Here is an 18,982-nt window from a genome sequence, read left to right as displayed (position 1 = left end):
ACACACAAACATACAACACACATGCGCACACACACACAAAGACACACACACATACAACCACACACACAATTGAAATTCACTGCTGATTGTCACACTGTGCACCTTGGTAGCAGATAAATGTGGAATTTCCTATTTGTACAGTACGTGCATTCCTGGGATGTACACAGTACACACAAACACAGGAAGAGTTTATATTAATTACGTTCATAAAGTATTCTGACTAATCCACAAAAAAAAGGTTATTACTTGGCTCAATTAACAAAAAATAACTAAAAATAAGGAGCCAATTCAACTCAAGGTTGGGGGCTTCCTGCAAGGATTTCATTAACAAAACTGTTCCATGTTGCGATGATATCACATGGGACACAACATGATTGCAAACATATTTCATTTGCAAACACAAGAAACTGCACTAGTATGATCACTATGGTGTACTTTACCTCACCTTCAGTCTACAAACATCTTTATTTTTTAAAAACATTCAATCTTCATCTAATAATGTAACCAAGGCGGCAAATGAAATACACTGCAGCGCCATCTGCTGGCTGCAGAGAAACACCACAACTGATTATTGCCATTGACTGGTACTATAGGTATATGGAGGACCAAAAATGTAAAAATAATAAATAAATAAATGACTCAATAAATGAATTAATGTATAAATAAATAAATAAATACAAAAGCAAGAAAATGTAAAAATTAATGAATGTACAAATAAATTAATAGACAAAATCTGACAAATGGGTATTTGCATTTATTTCCATACTTATTTCTTGATTCATTCATTTCTGTGGATGTTCATTTCCATATTTATTTATTGCTTGATTCATTTATTTCTGTATATATTTATATCCTTATTTATGTTTTGATTAATTTATGTCTATATATATATATTTCTGTATTTATTTCTGTATTTTTTCATCCATATGTTAATGAGGGGGCTGTCAATGAAAATATGTCATAGTGTCACAATATTCCCATTGGTTGATCGATACCAGAGTACGTAGATTCACTGTACATGCCTTGCTTCAACACCGGTTGCTTTTTACCACATTTACGTTAGTAGGGCAGAGCAGGGCAAAACGTAACACAGATTTTATTTTTTTGGTTAGGTGGTGCAGCTTGAGTGACGTATTTCAGGATAAACACTCAGAATGACCCTTGCTTTCTCTCCAACGAAAGGTAAGGGATTTTGATAAACATTTTGGGAGATATTGCCAAATAAAAGTTTGTTTTGGTGATATGTAAGCACATTTTTTTACCATAAGTATTTTTTGGGTGCTGTAATGTGTGTGCATATCAAAGATCCAAATGTATGTAATCGTAAACAGTCTTTTCGTGACTAACAGATTGCATATTTTTGATAGAGCAATCAGCTCCACCTGCAGGATTAAGACATGCACGCAGACTCACAGAGCAAGGGAACATAACAGGACTGAAAAGGGAAGACATTCAACGGGAACTGCAGAATAATGCTGGGATAACTTGAGAAGGGAAAAGAACAGGACCACATAGAAGAGTTTATGATAAACTTTACTTTGGAGCTTAAAGAACTGTGGCATACATACAGTACGGCTGCACTCAATCTCCTGAACAAGCTACCTCACTACCTCACTGACGTCTTACATTGGTTGGTATATCCTGTTTCGAAAAGCCTAGGGCTCCACCTAGTGGATAACCTGACTACACTACAAATGTACAGTATCGTGATAAGTTTTCACCAGTTGGCAATAGGCTATGAAAAACATTTAAATGTAATCAATAGATAGATTAGAAACAGTGTTTGTATCCTAAAACATCAAACTGTATTGAGTTACCTTACTTTGTGTGAACCTTTAAAGGTATTAAAACTTAGGTTAGCTCGCCATGTCAGTTTCTGAATGGCACGTCCCAGAAATTCCATTATGGTATGAAATCATAATTAGGATGTAGGTGTGAATGGTTTGTATTAAAAATGATTAATCTAGTTCTAGTTATATTTTCAGAATTGAGCCAAATAGGAAAACTGTTGTTTCCTATACAGGCAAGAGATAGCCAGAGGCTTGAGCCTGGCTGACCTAGCTGAAAATGCTAGTCCTCATTATGTGCTCTTTTCTGTGGATGCCTTGACAGTTTGTTCCAGGTAGCTGCATCACAGAGATTGACCCTGTAGTGTTCAGCCATTTGGAGGAAGTGGCTCTTCGCCTGAATGTTTCACTCCATAATTCAGATTACGCCAGATCAATTGGATGCCCTTCTCACATACTACCTGAGGAAGCACTGGAGAGTTATTTATTAGTTGGTTTGTCTGTTCATCATGTTGCAGCATAATTAATTAACAATTAGTCCCTTGCATGTCCACTTCCCATGAGATCTCAACAGGATTCTTAGCAGGGTGATCTACACTAGATCATTTAAACTTAATACACTTATGCGAAGCAAGTTTTATCCATCTATGCCTCAGTGGTGTTTCTCCCATCTCATTAGTAATGCATTAATTGGTGTTGTTCTGAGTGCCCCACAGCATATCCTCAAAGCTTTTGCCTGTTTAACTTGCCAGGAAAGGAATTGGGGTGCTGTCCACCAGGGGGCAGCATCGGCCCTACAGAGAGGTATTGCTGCAGCTGTGGCCCATTACCTAACCATGGGCTCTATAAGAGGCCTAGCTTCCAGGCCTAGGGGAGGGTGCTTTTAGATGGTGTTTGGGAGCGTGGCTATGGACAGTACGGCGGGTTGGTGGAGCAGCCAAAGGTGCATATAATGACCTTGTGCTTTATATAGCAATGTGGAGTCTCCTTGTGTTCCTGCTATATAATGACCCTGTGCTCTATACAGCAGTGATGAGTCTCCTTGTATTCCTGCTATATAATGACCCTGTGCTCTATATAGCAGTGAGGAGTCTCCTTGTGTTCCTGCTATATAATGAGCCTGTGCTCTATATAGCACAGTAGTGGAGTCTCCATGTGTTCCTGCTATATAATGACCCTGTGCTCTATATAGCAGTGAGGAGTCTCCTTTGGTTCCTGCTATATAATGACCTTGTGCTTTATATAGCAGTGAGGAGTCTCCTTGTGTTTCTGCTATCTAATGACCCTGCGCAACCTCTACCCTCTGCCTAGCAAGATAAGTAAAGCCAACTGCTGTAGAATTTAAATGTTCTGAAATCCAGACTTTAGCTTTGGATTGGAACCACAGAAGAGTGACAAAACTAAGTGATGTAACATTGCACCTAAACAGCAGTTTGCATGTTGATCAGATTGACCCTCTTCCCTAAGATGTACACACATACCCTATCGACCAATAGTTGATTTTACCAACAGTAATAATATCTGATTTTATGCTCAACATCTTCAGAAACACCACAACTCTGTAGAACACACAGGTGTGTAATGTGAAGGAGTACAACTCATCTTCATCACAAGGTCAGCATGAGAAAGAGAGTGGGGTATAAATTAGAGCTGCCGTGGTATTGATTTATTTCCTTACTGCTAAAATTAGCGAAGCCATTCAAACCGTTGCGGTAACCGCCATAAAAAAATAATAATTTAAACCTCCAGCTACGATTTCGTTTTTTACTTTCAAGTACATTTCTGGAATGGCTGTTTCCGAAAAATAGGTTCTGCCCGGCAGTTCATACTGCTTGTCGAAGGACTGAAGCATAGCTCGGAATGATAGCTTTCCCACAGTCCGGAAAGGCACCATCTCCACAACCAAATACTTTGTTACAGTTGTTGTAAGTGCTCGCCACTTGTTGCTGTCCCGGTTGTATTTAGTCACTCTGGCAAATGCCTCTGAGACTCCTAACTGACGTAGTGCCGAGCTGGTACCTCCCGAGGTAGATGGGGTGCCTTTCATTGCATCGTATAACGGACGATGAGTGGTCCTAAGATGCGATGCTAGATTTGTCCTGTTTCCTCGCATGATGTTGATTTTATTGCTGCAAATGCAACACACTGCCTCATCCATCTTCATCGGGTTCAAAGCCAAAATGTTCCCAAGCAGGAGAAGTAACGTTGGGTTTTGCTACAAGATCCATGTTTTTAGCCTAATTTGAAGCAAAAACTTTCCGTAGCCAACAGTTGCAAAGCACGTTCTGGGTGACACTTTCTCCGATCAGAACGTTAACTGCGCAACTGTGAGTGAAAACGTTCAAACACATGGAGTGAAGAAAATAGGCTACACAATTATAATTATAATTATTTTAAAAATTGCATTGCATTTATTTCAGATCACAACTTTTACAAGTAAAATTGGAACATAAACAATTGGCCTAAAATAAACGGGAAAAAAACAAAACCCAGCGGTGAAGCGGTGATCAGCTTGACTCTGCGGTGGACGTGACGTGATTGCGTTACCACGGTAATGCAGTAACCGCGGCAGCTCTAGTTTGCCGGCCACTGACCTGTGTTCAAAGCCTCTCTAACTACTCTGAGAACACTGTCCTCTAGCTGCGCTTCTCGCAGGTCTTCTCGGGTGAACTGTTGTAGCTGACCCAAATTGAGATGAGTTGCAAAAGCATACAGCTCAGGAACACCTTCTCCTGGAACACCTAGTTTGTCTGCCAAGTGCACATCACTGTCACTAGACTCCTGCACATGCACACGACCACAAATCGCCTTCACATCAACCTGTGAAAGGTTTCTCCACATCTCAGTGTCCAGTTTCGGGAAAGAAAATCAGCCTCAACATTGACCTTCTCAGGGCGATATTTTACTTCAAAATCGTATGTGGCTAGGGCAGCAAGCCACCTATGCCCTGTAGCATTAAGTTTCCCTGTCGTCAACACGTGACTGCGTTTCCGCGGTAATGCAGTAACCGCGGTAGCTCTAGTATAAGTATGGATTTCATTAGAGTGCAGAGCAGGTAGTGAATAATGGGGATGGATGAAGACTGCAATATATGACAGAAGTGAATCCAGAAGTCGGTGGAAACCTGGAAAATGAAACTCAATACAGCTCAATATTAAGTTCTACATGTGGGAAATAAAAACATCAGGCTAGATTACTTTATGGGAGGAACGATATTGGAATGTGCTCAGTTTTGGGAGTAATAGTTGATCAAAACCTTTCAGGTTCTAGGCACTGTGCTGTTGCAGTAAAAAAGCCAACAGGATGCTGGGATAGTAGTGAGTATAAATCAAGGCTCCAGAGTGCGACCATTTTGGGTGCACATGCGACCAAAAATCTGTCAAGTGCGACTAAACATTTTCATTGGTCGCACCGGTGCACCTGACATTTAGCAGGTCTGTCTGTGTGTGTGTAGCGTTATTTTATTTTCCCACCCGCATTCTGCGAAGACCCGCCCCTACTCTGCCTCTGATTGGCTCTGACCCTGATATTGTTCTTCGCTGAATGCGGGTGGGGAAAAAAATAAGGCATGTGTGTATTAGTGATGTGTGGATCGCAGTTATATCCGCGGGCACCACGGTTAATCTGCGGATTTGGCGGGCCGAGTCATAAAAATTAACATTCTGATTAACAGCGGATGGGTTACGGGTGGGTGAAATAATACATCATTAATGAGGAAAATATTAATTACATTCTCTAAAATGTGAACACATTTTAAGCTTCATTTTTAGTCAGGCGTGAATTAGCAGACTAGACTCTCGTTGCGCCAATTGTGGCGTCCATTTGTCTTAAGCAGCAATGGAGGCAAAAAAGATCTGAGAGAAAATTTTAAAAGGAGAATTAAAAAAAGTAAGGGCAGAAAAGTTCTGTGTGGGAGCGATTTAGTGAATGACGAGTCAAGTGCTGGGTATGTCATATGCAACAGCTGCGAAATAATGAGAAATAGCGGTAATGTGTGATCGGGTGCGGGTCTCTAAATCGGAGAAAATAATTTGTTCGGGTTCGGGTTTTTCACACAGAGAGTAGTCACTGTGTAGAATAGCTTGGCGCACGTCATGTAGTAGAGGCAGAAACTCTGGGGGTTGCCAAGACCGGGCTTGATACGATACTGGATACTATCTAGTTTGTATGTAAACCAAGCACTAGTGGTAGGTAGGAAAATGGCGAGCATGTTGGGCTGAATGGCCTATTCTTGTCATTATGTTATGTTATTTTTGTTATGTTATGATAGACGTGAAACATATTACTGTACTGAAGTGGTCAATATTTTACAATGTCAATCATGCATTCAGCATTCAGTCATCACCTGTGACCTGATACTACAGACTCCACTGAAAACCTATGTTATGGTCAGGAACCACAAAACTGGCAACCCTATATTTCACTGCACAGATCCATAATCACTAATTCTATTTAGTTAAGGTCACACAGTACACAGCACTACTCACCCCAGTGTCTGTAGTTTACAGTTTGGACTCATCAGTGCAGCACAGAGCAGCTTCACTTTTGAATCTCCCAGGTTATTGTAGCTGAGGTCCAGTCTCTGTAGTTTACAGTTTGGACTCATCAGTCCAGCACAGAGCAGCTTCACTCCTGAACCTCCCAGGTTATTGTAGCTGAGGTCCAGTCTCTGTAGTTTACAGTTTGGACTCATCAGTCCAGCACAGAGCAGCTTCACTTTTGAATCTCCCAGGTTATTGTTGCTGAGGTCCAGATCTCTCAGGGGTGAGTTTGATGACTGGAGAGCAGAGGCCACAATTTCACAGGACTTCATTGTGAGGTCACACCTGTTCAGTCTGCAAAGAAGAGTTTATATATTATATGATTAAATAGCGCAATATACTGTAAAATCTGATGTGTGCAATGTAACAGTAATCACATTGAGTGATGAAGAATGATATTGAGGATTTAAAGTCACTGATACTCTGAGGAAAATGACTTTGCTACACTCTCAAACTGCAGCACTTTGGGCCTGAGAATTAGACGTCCTGTTGGACAGAACTCTGACAGTTCTACAGATGAAATTCTTACCCAAATGGCCCCCTTTCTTCTGACATTTGGCACAGATACAACCAAAAGTAAAGAGGCAAGAAATAACACGCATCTTTCAGGGTGGATAGTTAGGGTTAGGCTCTGCTTCTTTACTTTTGCTGGTAACTGTGAGAAACTTCCCATAGCATTGCAAGCCAACACACAGCAAAAGCCAGATTCACTTTGGAAACAAGAATGCAAAAAAAGTGATCTGTTCACATATAACCAGGTACTGTAGTGCAGTCTATCTGTTTTGCTGAGGTTATATATAACCATGTAGTGCAGTGCATCTGCTCTGCTGGTGTTATATATAACCAGGTAGTGAAACCAAAGCTATGTAGGAACTTTTAATGATGCCTTTGAGTCCATTTTGTTGGAATAGTGATACATTAAATGGTGCTGTCCAAGGAGACACCATTTAGCTTTTTCCAGGGTTTAGGAAACTTCAGAATCCTTGTACAGGCCAGACTTCAGCCTGAGATAAGCCACAGAATTACCTCAAAAACAGGCACTTTAACAGTCCCCTGAGAAGACCTCACCCTGACACCCATTATATCCTACAATTCCTCTACCTTCCTGTTTTCACTCTGTCTACAGGCACTATTGGATTCTGGGTCAGCGTACACCAGAATAAAGCAGAGACCAGGGTGGCACTACTGGCCTTGTAACATGGTGCATTTACTGCCTGACCTAATCTCACAATACAGTAACACAAACATTTCATTCATAACCACACTTGCCTCTCCCAATCAAACCCAGCATTACATTAATCATAATGTTGAAAAAATATCTCATTTTCTTGAACAATGTAAGAGGGGTACAGACTGAGCAGGCGCTCTCTGGTCATCTCCCACTCACAAATTATCTATGCATGGACTAGGGATAAAAAGGGGGATTCTTCCCCCCTTTTGAAAAACATGGATTTGATTCAATCAACATTTGTCCTTAACTGACTGACATTTAAAAGGAGGGATTCTTTTTTCTACACAAACACAGTTCGAACTACTTTACCAAACTGAGTTAGATAAGAATAAGTGTAACACTTGTGTTTACTTGTCCAAGTCAAAGTTAAGGACAAATGTTAGTTCAATAAAGACCATAGGGGTGTTTGTATGGCTAATCTGCAAAAAAATCAGAACTTGTAATTCTACTAATAATGCGGCTGACCAAACTCAGCTAAAAACTCAGTTGAAATCTTATGTGTAACTGACACTTGGCTTAAAACTGTAGCCTATATTGCCTTAAATGAATCCACCCTTCCTGGTTACAGCTATACTCACGTTCCCTGTCTGACGGGTCGTGGCGGTGGTGTTGCTGCTGTATATCATTCTAATCTTTTTGCTACTTTGAAATCTGGCTTGAAATGTAACTTTTTTGAAGTGCTTGTACTCAGTTTTGCACATCCGAACAAAAAAAGCTGTCAGTTTTATCCTTGCAATTGTATACAGGCCACCAGGGCCATACAGTGGCTTTTTACTTGAGTTTGCTGATTTCCTTTCCAGTCTGGTTGTTAATTCAGATAAAGTAGTAATTGTAGGGGAGTTCAATATTCACATGGATAGTGAAAGTGATCCTCTCAGATCAGCACTCATGTCTATCACTGAATCTATTGGCTTCGATAAACATATAGCCTACATCAGTCCACACATTCTCATAACCATACTCTTGATCTGGTCTTAACTTATGATACAGAATTAGCAAATATAGCAGTTATGCCTAAAAACCCTGTGCTATCAGACCATTATTTAATTACTTTCCAACTTTCACAAGTCTGTCATGTGTCACCAGATCCTTCTACCTTATCTGTAAGCTTTCCTCCAGGACTGCAAATGCTTTTATTAATGAGCTCCCAGGCTCAATTGATCAGCTGACAGACAACATAAATTACGTACTTTCCAGAACCCTGGACACTATCGCACCTCTTAAGAAGAGGAAAGTCCGCTATAAGAAATTAGCACCCTGGTACAATGACCATACTCCTGCTCTCAAACAAGCTTCACGCCAACTTGAGCGCAAATGGTGTTCTACTAAATTGCAGGTATTCCTCCAGGACTGGAAAGACAATCTACTAACTTATAAACATGCCCTCTCCACAGCACGTTCCTCATACTTCTCTACTTTAATAGATGAAAATAGAAACAATCCTAGGCACCTGTTTAACACTGTTGCCAGGCTGACCAAGAATCAAGTTGATCCATGTGCCTCAATATCATTTAGTAGCAATGACTTCATGAATTTCCTTGATGACAAAAATATAAAAAATCAGGGGCAAGATTCAAAGTTCTCCTACCACCCCTCATATAGGGTCTGCCCTTCCATCCGCTCAATGCATGGATGCAGAATCTTCAGAAGAATCTTCAGAAAGACAGGCGGCCTATCTGAACTCTTGTGCTCCAATAGATCTCATGGAGTTTAATGCCATAGTTAATCCCTCAAAATCTTCTACTTGTCTTCTAGACCCTATCCCTATGAAGCTTTTCAAGGAGCTATTACCAGTGATTGGAACACCAATGTTACGTATTGTCAATGTGTCTTTAGCATCTGGACACATACCACAGACTCTTAAACTTGCAGCCATCAAACCCCTTCTTAAGAAGCCAAACTTGGATGTGAATGACCTAACTCCAATCATATAGGCCTATTGGAAGTTTTTCAATCTGGCATTGGACCCTCTCACAGCACTGAAACAGCCCTGGTCAAAGTACTCAATGACCTACTCCTCGCTTCCGACCATGGCTGCATCTCTGTACTTGTGCTTTCAGACTTAAGTGCAATATTTGACACAGTTGATCACATCATCCCTCTGGATAGACTTGAAAATCTTGCAGGCCTCCTTGGACAGGCACTCTCTTGGTTCAGGGTTGCTTTTCATCACTTGAGAAACATCTCAAAAATTCAGAAAATACTGTCCTTACATGATGTAGAAAAGCTAGTTCATGCTTTTGTTACTTCAAGATTACTGCGATGCTCTTTTCTCTGGATTTGCAAATTCCTCTCTGAAGGGCTCCAGCTAATTCAAAATGCAGCAGCTCATATTCGCACTAGAACAAGGAGATTCGAGCACATCAGCCCAGCGTTACCATCGCTTCACTAGTTGCCAGTTAAATTCCGAATAGACTACAAGATACTGCTTCTTACCTTTAAGGCCTTACATGGGCTTGCCCCTTTGTACTTAAATTATTTACTTCTTCCTTATATTCCCTCACGAACACTCTGTTCGAAAGGTGCAGGCCTCCTTGTTATTCCTAAAATATCTAAAAGAATAATAAAAGTACCATAGGTGGTAGAGCCTTCTCCTATCGTGCTCCCCTCCTGTTGAACAAGTTGCCTGCCCATGTTCGGGGCGCAGACACTATCACCTTATTTAAAGCTAGGCTCAAAACATATATTTTCAGTCTCTCTTATATTTGAGGGGCAGGATTGGGTGGTGGGCATAGCTATAGAGTCTCTGGCAGACTGAGCGGTTAGTGCTGTCACTGGATCATCATTGGTAGTGCTGTGTTAAGCTGAACTGGTCATGGTCTGGTGATGACTGTCTCAGGCTGCCCTCATGGCTACGTTGGCCCCTGCCTCTGTTTCCCTTAGCTATGCTGCCATAGCCTTATTCTGCTGGGGTTTTCCTTATCGCACGTGGGCACCTCTGTTTCTTCTGCTCTGCTTCCTATTCTACCATTTGAACCCCCTGACAGCGTTTTTTTTCTCGTCTTCCTCGGCTCTGGGCACCTGCCCTGAGCTCTAGCCCAAGTTTTCTGAGTTTTCAATCTGTTAAAATAGCTTGACTCAAAAATCATAGTTCTCACTTGCCTCACAACTTTATTGTATTCTATTTTCACTTTAACTATGAAGTGTTTATAAAAACATGCTGTCATTATCTACTTTAATAATTACATAATACTCACATGGCCTTCCTGCAGTTCCCGACTACTGGTAGCAGTCTCTGATAACCTGCTGGTGATGTTTTGTAGGTCTTCAAGTCAAACTCATCTAGGATCTCCTCTGACATCAGTAACATAAAGGCCAGGGCTGAACATTGGTGTGGTTTTAGCTTTTCATTAGAGAGTTTTCCTGATCTCTGGAAATTCTTGATTTCCTCCACTAGAGAGTTGTCATTCAGTTCACTGAGACAGTGGAACAGATTTATGGTCCTCTCTGCTGAAGATTCTTTTTTGATCCTCTCCTTTATGTACAATACTGTTTTCTTAATGCTCTCTGATCTGCTTCCTGTCTGTGTCTGTGGATCTGGTACAGGTGATCTGCTTCCTGTGTGTGTCAGTATTCCTCTTAATAGAGTCTGAATGGAGTCCAGAGAGAGGCCTAGAAGGAATCTGAGGAAAAGGTCCAGGTGTCCATTCTTACTCTCTAAGGCCTGATCCACTGCAGTCCTGTGTAACTCAGACAGCTGCACTCCGTCACTGCAAAGTTTTGATTCTTCTGCCCTGAGTACATTTCTGTTCTCATTCACACATGAATGAAACACAAACAAGGCAGCCAGATACTCCTGAATGCTCAGATGCACAAAGCAGTAGACCTTCTCCTCACCCAACCCACACTCCTCTTTAAAGATCTCTGTGCACACCCCAGAGTACACGGAAGCTTCACTGACATCAATGCCACTCTCTCTCAGGTCCTCTTCATAGAATATCAGATTGCCCTTTTCCAGCTGTAGTAAAGCCAGCTGCCCCAGTTTCAGGATGATTTCTGTATTTGATGCTGACATTTTCTTTGGGGTTGTCTCATTGGTGCCATGATACTTCTCATTCTTCACATTAGTCTGAATGAGCAGGAAGTGTGTGTACATTTCAGTCAGAGTTTTGGGCAGGTCTCCACTCACTTTATCCAACATTGTCTCCAGAACAGTACCAGAAATCCAGCAGAAGACTGGTATGTGACACATGATGTAGAGACTCCTGGATGACTTTATGTGTGAGATAATTTTGCTGGCCTTGTTCCGATCTCTGATTCTCTTCCTGAAGTACTCCTCCTTCTGTGGGTCATTGAACCCTTGTACCTCTGTCACCTGGTGGACGCACTCAGGAGGGATCTGATTGGCTGCTGCTGGTCGGGAGGTGATCCAGAGGAGAGCAGAGGGAAGCAGATTCCCCTTAATGAGGTTGGCCAGCAGCACATCCACTGATGATGACTCTGTTATATCACAGCAGATCTCAGTGCTTTGGAAATCTAGAGGAAGTCGACACTCATCCAGACCATCAAAGATGAACACAATTTTGACGTCATCATCTTCAATACTCTTGATCTCTTTCAGTTGCGGAAAGTAGTGCTGCAGCAGTTCCATGAGACTAAATTCTCTCTCCTTTTTCAGATTCAGATCTCGGAAAGGAAGAGTGAAAATGAAATCAATGTCCTGATTGGCTTTCCCTTCTGCCCAGTCCAGAATGAACTTCTGCACGGAGACTGTTTTCCCAATGCCAGCGATGCCGTTTGTAAGCACAGTTCTGATGCGTCTCTCTTGTCCAGGTAAAGGCTTAAAGATGTCATTGCAGAGGATTGCAGTCTCATGTGTGGTTTGTCTCTTGGATGCTGTTTCAATCTGTCTGACCTCGTGTTCATCATTAACGCCCCCACTTCCCCCCTCTGTGATGTAGAGCTCTGTATAGATTTCATTGAGGAGGGTTGGGTTGCCCTGCTTTGCTAAACCTTCAAATATGTGTTCAAACTTCTTCTTCAGAGCAGTTTTCAGCAACTTCTGGGCTCTTTCTATGGATTTATCTGAGGAGAGGAAACATGAGAAGCAATGTTTAAAAGAACAGATAATAAAAAATACATATGCAGTCAATTTTCACAATGGTTTACACACTTCTCACAGTGTGCTCTACACACAAAATGAAAACATATCAAACAATGAAAAAGGATTCAATTCCTTTATCACATCAAATTTCTTAATTTTTCATAATATGATGTGGTAAATATGGTCTTCATGGGTCATGTAGTAATTTAATCATCTTATAATTTCTATGCTCAGTGCTCATTAATCCTGGATAAAAACTCAGACCAGATCTGAATCTCTTCCAGGGACATTTAATCTCATATGCATTTGCTTGCCCCATAATCACTGCTGGATGCAATATTTTAATTTAAACACTGTTGTGTACATGTAGTGTGTGATGTTTTCAATATGCAAGACTGTTGATGTAAAACACTATTATTAAAGTGTAGATGCTATAAATCAAAACATTGTACTGTTATATTCCATTGCTAAGCACATTTCAGCATTCAAATGGACACACAGTAGCAATGAGTGAAACTCTTACTGTGCTGCTCATCTCTCTCCAGTGAGTCAGTGAGATCCTTCTGCTTCACAAGGCTGCTGGTCAGCTGTATTAGTGTGAAATAAACACATTAAGAGGTGTACTGCACCAGTGTGAAATAAACACACAAAGAGGTGTGCTGTATCAGTGTGAAATAAACACATGAATAGTTTTGCTGTATCAGTGTGAAATAAACGCATGAAGAGGTGTGCTGTATCAGTGTGAAATAAACACATGAAGAGGTGTGCTGCATCAGTGTGTGAAATAAACACATGAAGTGGTGTGCTGTATCAGTGTGAAATAACCACATGAAGTGGTGTGCTGTATCGGTGTGAAACAAGTACATGAAGAGGTGTGCTGTATCAGTGTGAAATAAACACATGAAGAGGTGTGCTGTATCAGTGTGAAATAAACACATGAAGTGGTGTGCTGTATGAGAGCCATTGAAACAATCAGATTCTTGCAATAAGTCATGTTTTCTCTTATAGGAAGGCCAGAACGGGGACAGATACTTTTAAACAGAATACACGCAGAAAGTCCAAAGCCTCAAGTTTGAAGTGCACCTTTTATCCCTGATTAATGCACAGTAAAATGTCCAGTTAATGTCCAGTGTTAATTCAACTCTTAACAGATAACATTTGGTCCCACATTGCAGAGTGGGATGAAACATTATCTGTTAAAAGAGTTGAGAGTTGAATTAACACTGGACATTTTATTGTGTGGTTTTGTAGAGACACTACTTGTGATAAATCAAGAGTTCCCATAGAATAAATCAGTTTCAGAGTGCAATACATTTGGAGAATTCTGACTATAAACTGCATGCTTCAAACACTCTGTTTGGAGTCTTACTCTGCCATTGTGTTTGGGACCTAAAAAAGAATTTGGGTTTTTCTGTGAGCCCAGGAGGACCAGGTAGCACTCCACAAAATTAAAAAACCTGATTACATATTCAATCTTATCAATTAAAGGCTACTAATTCAATTTTGTCATGTGATCATATTTAAAGGAAATGCAGTGTACAACAAAAGACAATCACACAAGCAAATATTAAAATAGAAAAGAATATAAATAATACCTGATTTGACAACAGTTTCTCTGAACTCCTCTCTACAATATGGTTGGACACCTGTGAGCAGTCGATCCTGTGAACAAATCATGAGACAAAGTTTAGAGTTAAACTCATCCTCTTACTGCAGCTCTAATTCACAGCACAAGTAGACAGAGCTTCTAGTTAAACTCATCTTCTAACTTCAGCTCAAACTCATAGCACATGGAAACAGAGCTCCCAGTAAAACTCATTCTCTTACTGCAGCTCTAACTCACAGCACATAGAGACAGAACTTCCAGTTAAACTCATCCTCTTACTGCAGCTATAACTCACAGCACATGGAGACAGAGCTTCCAGTTAAACTCATCCTCTTACTGCAGCTCTAACTCACAGCACATGGAGACAGAGCATCCAGTTAAACTCATCCTCTTACTGAAGCTCTAATTCACAGCACAAGTAGACAGAGCTTCCAGTTAAACTCATCCTCTTACTGCAGCTCTAACTCACAGCACATGGAGACAGAGCATCCAGTTAAACTCATCCTCTTACTGAAGCTCTAACTCACAGCACATGGAGACAGAGCTTCCAGTTAAACTCATCCTCTTACTACAACTATAACGCACAGCACATGGAGACAGAGCTTCCAGTTAAACTCATACTCTTACTGCAGCTCTAACTCACAGCACATCTGAGTCTGATATAAGGCCCTGTCCGCACGTATACGGATTAATCTGAAAAAGTAGTCATTTCCCCCTCCGTTTAAAAAAAAAAATCCCATCCACTCGACCGGTGTTTTAAAAAATATCTCCCTCCACACGAGAACGCTAAAACGATTGCCGCATGCGCAATACACAAATTGCCCTGGTAACAGATGCGCGAGTTTTCGTCATGATGTCAGCGTTTTCATAAAGCTCCGTTTTTCTTGTCCACACGAAGACAGAGAAACCGGAGTTTTGAAAAAATCTCCGCCTTGGAAGGCGTTTTCAAAAAGCTTAGTTCTCTGTGACTTAAAACGCCATTTTCGTGTGGACGGGAGGCCAAAACAAAAGGAAAAAACTACGTTTTTAAAAAATCTGTATACGTGTGGAAAAGGCCTAAAACACATCATGACACTTTAAAATGATTTAATACACCCATGTGGACCTGAACGTGCTATCCAGCACCCCACTACACCTGAAAGTTGGCAATTAAATTTAATTCAACAATAGTGTCAATGTGTACTTGTATCATTACCTTTGATCACCTGTGAACTCTCCTCTGAAGTTGATTGGATGAGGCATTGAATGATCACGCTTCATAGACAGACAGCTGGGTACAGGTGACCCGGCCCTCTCTACCTGAAGCCTGCTAACAAAACATGGAGACAAAGCTTCCAGTTAAACTCTTCCTTTTACTGCAGCTCTAACTCACAGCACATGGAGACACAGCTTCCAGTTAAACTCATCCTCTTACTGCAGCTCTAACTCACAGCACATGGAGACAGAGCTTCCAGCTGAACTCATCCTCTGACTGCAGCTCTAACTCACAGCACATGGAGACAGAGCTTCCAGTTAAACTCATCCTCATACTGCAGCTCTAACTCACAGCACATGGAGAGAGAGCTTCCAGTTAAACTCATACTCTTACTGCAGCTCTAACTCACAGCACATGGAGACAGAGCTTCCAGGTAAACTCATCCTCTTACTGCAGCTCTAACTCACAGCACATGGAGACAGAGCTTCCAGTTAAACTCATCCTCTTACTGCAGCACTAACTCACAGCACATGGAGACAGAGCTTCCAGTTAAACTCATCCTCTTACTGCAGCTCTAACTCACAGTACATGGAGACAGGGCTTCCAGTTAAACTCATACTCTTACTGCAGCTCTAACTCACAGCACATCTGAGTCTGATATAAGGCCCTGTCCGCAGGTATACGGATTAATCTGAAAAAGTAGTTATTTCCCCCTCCGTTAAAAATAAAAAAAATCCCATCCACACGACCGGTGTTTTAAAAAATATCTCCCTCCACACGAGAACGCTAAAACGATTGCCGCATGCGCAACACACCAATTGCCATGGTAACAGATGCGCGAGTTGACATTATGACGTCAGCGTTTTCATAAAGTCCCGTTTTTCTTGTACACACGAAGACAGAGAAAACGGAGTTTTGAAAAAATCTCCGCCTTGGAAGGCGTTTTCAAAAAGCTTAGTTCTCAGTGACTTAAAACGCCATTTTCGTGTGGACGGGAGGCCAAAACAAAGGGAAAAAACTATGTTTTTAAAAAATCTGTATACGTGTGGAAAAGGCCTAAAACACATCATGACACTTTAAAATGATTTAATACACCCATGTGGACCTGAACGTGCTATCCTTCTCCCCACTACACCTGAAAGTTGGCAATTAAATTTAATTCAACAATAGTGTCAATGTGAACTTGTATAATTACCTTTGATCACCTGTGAACTCTCCTCTGAAGTTGATTGGAGGAGGGATTGAATGATCACTCTTCATAGACAGACAGCTGGGTACAGGTGACCCGGCCCTCTCTACCCGAAGCCTGTGAACAAAACATGGAGACAAAGCTTCCAGTTAAACTAATACTCTTACTGCAGCTCTAACTCACGGCACATGAAGACAGAGCTTCCAGTTAAACTCATCCTCTTACGACAGCTCTAACTCACAGGACATGGAGACAGAGCTTTCATTTAAACTCATCCTCTTACTGCAGCTCTAACTCACAGCACATGGAGACAGAGCATCCAGTTAAACTCATCTTCTTACTGCAGCTCTAACTCACAACACATGGAGACAGAGCATCCAGCTAAACTCATCCTCTTACTGCAGCTCTAACTCACAGCACATGGAGACAGAGCATCCAGCTAAACTCATCCTCTTACTGCAGCTCTAACTCACAGCACATGGAGGCAGAGCTTCCAGTTTAACTCATCCTTTTACTGCAGCTCTAACTCACAGCACATGGAGACAGAGCTTCCAGTTAAACTCATCCTCTTACTGCAGCTCTAACTCACAGTACATGGAGACACAGCTTTCAGTTAAACTTATCCTCTTACTGCAGCTCTAATGCACAGCACATGGAGACAGAGCATCCAGTTAAAGTCATCGTCTTACTGCAGCTCTAACTCATAGTACATGGAAACAGAGCTTCCAGTAAAACTCATCCTCTTACTGCAGCTCGAACTCACAGCACATGGAGACAGAACTTCCAGTTAAACTCATCCTCTTACTACAGCTATAACTCACAGCACATGGAGACAGAGCTTCCAGTTAAACTCATCGTCTTACTGCAGCTCTAACTCACAGCACATGGAGACAGAGCAGCCAGTTAAACTCATCCTCTTACTGCAGCTCTAACTCACAGCACAAGTAGACAGAGCTTCCAGTTAAACTCATCCTCTTACTGCAACTCTAACTCACAGCACATGGAGACAGAACTTCCAGTTAAACTCATCCTCTTACTACAGCTATAACTCACAGCACATGGATACAGAGCTTCCAGTTAAACTCATCCTCTTACTGCAGCTCTAACTCACAGCACAAGTAGACAGAGCTTCCAGTTAAACTCATCCTCTAACTGCAACTCTAACTCACAGCACATGGAGACAGAGCATCCAGTGAAACTCATCCTCTTACTACAGCTATAACTCACAGCACATGGAGACAGAGCTTCCAGTTAAACTCATACTCTTACTGCAACTCTAACTCACAGCACATCTGAGTCTGATATAAGGCCCTGTCCGCAGGTATACGGATTAATCTGAAAAAGTAGTTATTTACCCCTCCGTTTAAAAAAAAAAAAAATCCCATCCACACGACCGGTGTTTTAAAAAATATCTCCCTCCACACGAGAACGCTAAAACGATTGCCGCATGCGCAATACACCAATTGCCATGGTAACAGATGCGCGAGTTGACGTCATGACGTCAGCATTTTCATAAAGCTCCGTTTTTCTTGTCCACACGAAGACAGAGAAACCGGAGTTTTGAAAAATCTCCACCTTGGAAGGCGTTTTCAAAAAGCTTCGTTTTCAGTGACTTAAAACGCCATTTTTGTGTGGACGGGAGGCCAAAACGGAGGGAAAAAACTACGTTTTAAAAAAATCTGTATACGTGTGGACAAGGCCTAAAACACATCATGACACTTTTAAATTATTTAATACACCCATGTGGACCTGAACATGCTATCCTGCACCTCACTACACCTGAAAGTTGGCAATTAAATTTAAGTTTAATTCAACAATAGTGTCATTGTGAACTTGTATCATTACCTTTGATCACCTGTGAACTCTCCTCTGAAGTTGATTAGATCACGCATTGAATGATCACTCTTCATAGACAGACAGCTGGGTACAGGTGACCCTGCTCTATCTACCCGGACCCTGTGAACAAACATGGAGACAGAGCATCCAGTTAAACTCATCCTCTTACTGCTGCTCTAACTCACAGCACATGGAGACAGAGCTTCCAGTTAAACTCATCCTCTAACTGCAGCTCTAACTCACAGTACATGGAGACAGAGCTTTCAGTTAAACTCATCCTCTAACTGCAGCTCTAACTCACAGCACATGGAGACAGAGCTTCCAGTTAAACTCATCCTCTTACTACAGCCATAACTCACAGCACATGGAGACAGAGTTTCCAGATAAACACATCCTCTTACTGCAGCTCTAACTCACAGCACATGGAGACAGAGCTTCCAGTTAAAATCATCCTCATACTGCAGCTCAAACTCACAGTACATGGAGACAGAGCTTCCAGTTAAACTCATCCTCATACTGCAGCTTTAACTCACAGTAAATGGAGACAGAGCTT

At 41.5% G+C, this 18,982-nt stretch overlaps 1 pseudogene; it reads right to left on the bottom strand.

Annotated features, from left to right (window-relative positions):
• Nucleotides 1-18,982, bottom strand: part of LOC118218885 — a 141,076-nt pseudogene that overhangs the window by 58,525 nt on the left and 63,569 nt on the right.

The sequence above is a fragment of the Anguilla anguilla genome, chromosome 19 (assembly GCF_013347855.1).
Source record: "Anguilla anguilla isolate fAngAng1 chromosome 19, fAngAng1.pri, whole genome shotgun sequence".
Classification (NCBI taxonomy): Eukaryota; Metazoa; Chordata; class Actinopteri; order Anguilliformes; family Anguillidae; genus Anguilla; species Anguilla anguilla.
Note: the sequence above shows the minus strand (reverse complement) of the source record. Positions and strands in the feature narration are given on the sequence as shown.